The sequence below is a fragment of the Gobio gobio genome (assembly GCF_949357685.1).
Source record: "Gobio gobio genome assembly, chromosome: 1".
NCBI classification, from domain to species: Eukaryota; Metazoa; Chordata; class Actinopteri; order Cypriniformes; family Gobionidae; genus Gobio; species Gobio gobio.
Window position 1 is genome coordinate 74,667,935 of NC_137097.1, and position 7,323 is coordinate 74,675,257.

Consider the following 7,323-nt stretch of genomic DNA (forward strand, 5'->3'; position numbering starts at 1 on the left):
GAACGGCATGAGGGTGAGGAATAAATGACATTATTTCATTTTTGGGTGAACTAACCCTTTAAGTAATGAGTTATTACAATCAAAAAGGTATTTTAAAAATAATAGGCCTAATATCTCTATCGATCCATTTCTGCAAATAGAGTGACTTGTTCCCTTTAGTGATGCATACATTATTCCATAAGATGGACTTGTGTGGAGAAAGGTTGTGAGAATGACAGCTTCCAGGCCAAAAGAGCTTGTTGATAAAATTGGGATAGTTTTATAGCGTCAATCGTGTAACATTGTAGTTACATTTCTAAGTGTTTCGAAACCGTGATGATGTAACGAAGCCTTGTTTACTGAACTCACATGACTTTGGCAGTTTGACGCACACTCTGAACCAATTGATTTGGAAAAAAGGTCACTCAGAGTGGCCACGCCCTTAATTATGCAGGACTTTAAGGCTTTATATAATGTAAACAAATGAGTAATAAAATAATTCACCCCCCTCACAGTCGTCATGAAGGGCAAAATTAGCCGTATAGACCAAAAGCACAGTTTGTCCCAGACTGTAAACATGTGTTCTTCTGCTGTAAAGTTGGGCATTTTAACATGAGCTCAATGAGATTCTGCTCTTCTGGAGTCTGTCTCTAGTAGCCAGTCCATTAACTGCAGTTTAACTCACTTCCGTATTGGCTTCAAGAGAAACTGCGGGAGGTTGTACACTCGTTATTGCAGTGCATTGTGGGATTGAATGAGTGCACTCACTAATGTCCACTATGGTTTCGGACACCACTAAAAATGGCTGTCCCCTCAAATAGTGCCCAATGTAAGGGTATAGAGGGAGATTTCGGACACAGCCCAACTGTTTGTTTGAAACGGGCCTCCAAATTGCCTTTTACCCACACAACAATTTAAAGGAATAGTTCACCCAAAAATGAAAATTATCCCATAATTGACTCACCCTCAAGTCATCAAGTCATCACACAAACACAATCGCAGTTATATTAAAAGTGTCCAGGCTCTTCCAAGCTTTATAATGGCAGCCAAAAATTTGAAGACCAAAAAAGTGCATCCATCGATTATAAAAGTGCTCCACACACGGCTCCGGGGGGTTAACAAAGGCCTTCTGAAGTGAAGAAAGTGCATGCTTACGAAGAAAGTGTAGCGCCTCTTGCAGTTCAAAACACTTACACTGCGTCCGCCGTCATCGTCACGCAACTTTTTCCGTAAGTTGAATACAGAAGGCGGTCCGCCGGAAACTATTTTACTTTATAAAGTTTCAAATATGGGTATTTTTCTTACACATACCCATACCTTACAGAAAAACCACATGAATTTCACATGTGATCATGTGGAAAACATAAACAATTGTAGTGTGTGTGTGTGTGTGTGTGTGTGTGTGTGTGTGTACATGTGTATCGTATGTATTCCATTTACAACTTATATCATATGTGGAAAATGTGGAATTCATGTATCATTTATATATAGGTATAATTTAGGCTATATATATATATATATGTATGGGAATATGGGAATGTATGCATGTGATCACATGTATTTTTGATAGATGCACTTTTTTGGTCTTCAAATTTTGGGCTGCCATTATAAAGCTTGAAAGAGCCAGAATATGTATTAATATAACTCCGATTGAATTCGTCTGAAAGGAGAAAGTATATACATCTAGGATGACTTGAGGGTGAGTAAATCATGGGATAATTTTCATTTTTGGGTGAACTATCCCTTTAAGAATTTAGTATGTGTGTGCGTGCAGCTGCAGTTTTAATGGTGACATTTTTTTTTAAATATTTACATAATAATATAATTATTATATTATAATATAAGAACACAATTGCAATAACGTGGTATTTGGGATTGTTAAATGGTCAATTAATTATGTTTTAATGTCCTTTATTTTATAAAACGCTTTTCTTTCCCAGCATGCATTGTGGTTCGCACATATTCTGAAAAATGTCTACTTTGTAGGGCACTTAGAAGTAGAAACATAATGATAGCTACAATGTAGGATCATTCCATACAATATAAATCACTTAATCACTCGGAACTGTTATTTTAGAGGCCAAATACACCGTTTATCCTTCCAAAACTCAGGGTGAAGTCTTCGAAGTAATGACGTCACTTTGTAGGCCAACCCGGAAGTTAGTGGTGCATGGGTTCCCTCGATCAAAAAGCCATTCATTTTCCCCATAGACTTTTGGAAAATCGCAAAAAATTTGATCTGTGTTCAACAAAGAGTAATGACCCTTACACGTTTTGTCTACCAAGATAATCTTTACAAGTTAATCCAAAATGTATACATTTTGAAGCCCAAACAAAGCCGTCAGATATAAAATGCTAACGGTAGGCTATAAACGGACTACAGCACACCATGGTCGCGGATCAACGTCATCATCAAGCTTCCTCAAACTTTATTTAAAAGCACGCTCGCTCATTATGATCTGCTCTGTGTATGAACACTTATCCACTTTTTCATGAGAAATATTGCCCATTCGTTTTTTCCAAAAATGTTAGAAACTAATTTTGTTTATGCGTGCCTCTCTGAGATTTATATTTTGTTAATGTTTTTTCAGACAATATGATTATCACTGTGATAACATTAAATGACATGAAACACAACCCAGGCTGCGTTCGAAACCGCATACTTCCCTACTATATAGTATGTAAAAAGCAGTAGGCGAGCGAAGAGTATGCTCGAATCCTTTGTATTCATAAAAGAGTAGGCGAGAACTACCAGGGTTTTGGAGTATTTCTCGCGAGATTCGGACGTGCGTATACTGATGTTGCGTTCGAATATGCCTACTTACCTACTATATAGTAGGCGAAAACAGTACGTGAAAGGAGAAGTATGTTCGAAACCTCAGTAATCATAAAAGAGTAGGGGAGAAGTTCCCGGATGGCTTACTGATTCCGCCCAGATTGTGAAGTACCCATCGTCGGATACTTTTCTATCCCTGCCTTCCCATGAGGCCACAGGAAAGGAGACGTCAGGCGGAGAAAAGCCAATCAAATGTGAGTATTACAAACCAAAATCACCGTTCCTTGTGTTAAAATCGCATTTGTTGGACTACTGTAGAGTAACGTTAAACTGTTGAATTGTTAAAAGTGTAAAGACGACAGACAGTATAGTGTAGTTGTGATTGGGCTGTAAAAACACGTTTTATTATGTATGAGCTCCAGTAACACACACACACACACGTCTCCAAAGTGGATTTACATAAACGATATACTTAAAGATAAAGATGCTTACTAAATGTTTATTTAACATCTGACAGGAACATTTTCGATAAGTATTGCAGATGACATCACAGCATGAAATAGACATCTGATCAGAGTGATGTGTGTGTGCTATAATGTAGAGTTCACTGTGGTCAACACTGCTTTACATGAACGTCAGTAATGTTAATAGATCTACATAAAGTAACTAAACATAAGTTATCTTTTTTTATTTGTCCATTAGTACTGTTGATGAATTGAGGAACATTAACACATCAGCAACTACCTCAACATTTAAGGCTATTGAGCACATAAACTTTTATGCTTTTATCAAGGTGTTGTTTAAGATACAGGTAACATGAAAGTTGTCTGATGTTACAGGAGCAGAAGAGCACGTGTGTGTTTATCTAGTGGAGACTGGAGAGAGGGTGATGAAGGAAGCCTGTTATCAAAGGCTTTGAGTATACTACAGAAATGAATAAAACATACATTTAAATCTTAAGTTGTATTTTATTTTAATTTCAAACAGAGTTATTTCAGCACTTTTCTGATTCTTGATGTCTGTGCATTTGCTGCAGAGCTTCTGTGGTTGAGCCTTGCTCAAGGACACACTGGTGGTGGTGACGGCTGCGGAGATCCAAGCAGAAACCTTCTGCTTATCAGTTCAGTGTTTAGCCCACTACACCACAAAAGTCATAAAGCTACAATACAAGTAGCATGTAATTGTAAAAAATATTAAATCAAATATGGCAAGAAATGGGATGCTGACAACATGAATTGTAAAATGTTTTAAGTAGTCATGCTGATGGAGAGCAGGCACACGGATGTTTGGAGTAGACATCAGCAGTCAGATTGTCCCGCACATGTTCTCACTCTTGCTTCAAGGTTGTGGGGTTCAGAAGGGACATGATGGACGGCTGGGACAGGCGAAGGTGTTCACGGTGCTCAACTGCTTCATCAAGCTGTGTTGAGATGGCAGCAGATGTGGGGTTCACCGTCTGTAAATGTGTGATGGTTTGTTAGAACAATACGTTTGAATAAAGCTTTGTTTCATGGTGACTTATTCATTTGTGATGTTTACTTTTATTCATTCTTTTACTCATTAATTCATGTTTCCTATTGTTGTCAGTAAATAAAATATTTTATTAACTCATGCATTTATTCATTGCTTGACTGAAAATTGGTATTCACATCGGCTGCATTTGTTCTAGTGTATTTTCATGCATCGCTATGTCATATGACAACAAGTTGCATTTTGCTTGTTTTACTAAAACAATATAATTTTCAGTAAAAAAAAAGTAATATAATTAAGTATTGGTCAGCGTTTGTTATTATTATTATTGTTTTAGTGGGCTAGCAATGCAATTCATTCTGGGGTAATCTTAATTTTGAATAGTAATAACTTACATTTTAAGAGTATAAAATCAACAGTGTTCTCCCAAGGTGAGATCTTCGAGCAGCTGAAAGACGTCCTCGTTGCAGACTCTGAGGGAAACCGCACAGGTCGGGCTGTGGAGTTATTGATGCTTTGAGCTGTTACTGCACCTGTCACTCATAGGCCTATCTTTTATTTTATAATTACATGGTTGTATCTTTAACAATCCTAATAATAAAACAAATATCATGGGTTTGCATACATTATATACAAAGAAAAAACAATAACAAGGTTAGATATCTTTGAATAAGGGATTGAGGGATAAAACAGGAGTTAAATTAAAAAAGGAAAATATAATGGAGATTTAGGCCAATTTTGCTTGTGGATGACATGTTTTGCATATAAAATAAAGAAATTAACAACATATTTAAGAGATCACGATTGTGGGTTTTGGTAAGGATAAAACTGGGTCAGATTAGTAGGGTTAATATCACAAAATAAATGGGCAGCTGTTTCTTCAACAAGCCCACACACAATTAGCAAGTTTAATCAATATTAAGATATTTATAGATCGATTAATTAAACCTGTCACTCGTCTTTCAAGTCGTTGCGCTTGAGATAACGTCGTAGGTCACATGATAACGTCAACATGGCGCATAAAGTGCAGATCGCATTCATACTTAACGAGATCAGGCAATGTAGTACCTACTCTTTTAGAGCTCGTTAAGTAAGTACTTATTGAAAATGAGTACCTACTCAAAGAGTATGCGGTTTCGAACGCAGCCCCAGTCTCTTTTTGGGTATAGGGACGTTCACTGCGTAACGGTTACGCCCCTTGTCACGTGGTTCGTGACGCTCCGGCGCTAGTATAAAAACGGGCGCTCCCCTGCTCGCCGTTCTCTTTCGCACGTGGACCTTGATCTCATTGTCTGACACAAAGAAGCGTTTATCGTCGGTTAAACGTGTTCATAATGAGTTACACGCGAATATCCGAGCTCAGCGCTTCCAGACCACCTTGATAAACCGTAAGTTTGATGATTACTCTGGTTTTATTAAGCGCGCTAGGGTTTTTGCTCCGGAATGGCGGTTGGTGTTTGAATGTTGCACTGTCGTCTTTCTGCAGGGCTGGTTTAAAGTGGCGGTTTAACTGCGGTTAATTACCTAAAATGGTGGGTGTTACATTTTACTTATCTTTTTGGTTTAAAAGGACATAATAAAGCGTGTTCTGTGATGATAATTGCTATAGGAAGTGCCGTCTGATGCGACAACTGACGATGGCAAAGCAAACTCATTCTGAGACACTGTGCAGATCTGAAGCACGTGACTGAGCTGAAGCCCTGAATCTGATCACGTGATCTCTCTTTCTCTCTCTCCAGGTGTGTGTGTGTGTGTCTGATCCAGTGCTGAGCAGGTAAGAATCTCCCCCTCTCTCTGTTCACACACATGTTTGTCTGGATCTTCCTGAGATGAAAACGCTGCATTTCCAGCCGGGCCGTGGCTTGTGGTATTCGGGGCCTACCCACCCCTCACCCCCCCGGGTCCCCGAGTCCCGGTCCTGCTGGAAATGCCGTCTGACCGGAAACTGACGCCACATTATTCTGAGGAAGCCGATGAGACTGTGCCGCTGTGATCCGGTGTGAAACCCGTTTGACTCCGCTTTTCTCTTCACAGATGGAGCAGGAACAGCACCAGCTCTCCGGCTCCTCCTGGACTCTCAGCTGTACGTATAAATCTGGGTTTAGATTGAAATGCTTATTCTCCCCAGACCTGCAGAATAGACTCTCGTTTCACTCGAGGGCGTTTTTATCTCCCTCTGAACCAGTGGACTCGCGCCTGTGGTGTTTCTAAGGGCGTAGCGACACATCGTTTTATATTGAGGTTGCGATTATATATCAATGTAAACCCTATGATTTGCGCTTTTTTTTTATTTTATCCAAGGCTTTGCTTACTGTGTAAGGTATAATTCTCCCAAAATGTGAATTGTCGTTTCGTTCAACTCTCAAACACTAATAAAACCTGAGATTTCTGTCCCTCCATTAAAAAAACAAACAAATTTATATCCTTTTACTCAAACTTAAAGCTACACTGTGTGATTTTCCCCCATCTAGTGGTGAAAAGGTAAATGACCATCCAGCGAATATTAGTTTCTGTTCCTCTCGATTTCGTTTTAACTCCTACGGTGGCCAATTTAGTCCAAGATTAACATGGCTTCCAGTTCGACCTCGTCCACATTCGACACATCGAGTGTTAAAACGGCAAAGGCGAAGCTTGAATTCACGGGTTTGTCCCTCTTTGGCTAATGTACTTTCAAGATGGAGGGGCAACATGGCGACCGGCATTCGAACCCCTCACCCGTATGTGTTTTCAATAAACTTACGAGAATACTTTATTACTTCAAAGGAGTAAATATACATTAATGAGCACATATATTTTGAAAGAACTAAGTGTTTTTAGCTAAGAATAAACTAAAGAAGTTAGTGTAGCTTTAAAGATCCTATAAGGCGTTACTATATACACATGTTGGATCTAATGTAAATGGGGGGGGGGAATATGAGGGTCCTGATTTTAACTAGGTAGTAAAACATTGCCTGAATATCTCACAATTTGTATGAAATTGTGACCGGTGTATCGTTACACCCCTAGTTTTTACCTGATCTTGGATATGTTTTATAAAAGGTGGACTTAATTTTTTTCATAGCAAGTTTTAGTCTCTAATTGGCCTGATAAAGCAAGCT

At 38.9% G+C, this 7,323-nt stretch overlaps 1 long non-coding RNA gene across 1 annotated transcript; it reads left to right on the forward strand.

The window, feature by feature from the left end:
- Nucleotides 1–5,494: 5,494 nt before the first annotated feature.
- LOC307125469 lies at nt 5,495–6,342 on the forward strand. The gene is made up of 4 exons (XR_013816380.1): nt 5,495–5,613; nt 5,712–5,757; nt 5,965–5,999; nt 6,260–6,342. It is a non-coding gene; the product is annotated as an uncharacterized lncRNA (long non-coding RNA).
- The last annotated feature ends 981 nt before the right edge of the window (nt 6,343–7,323 follow it).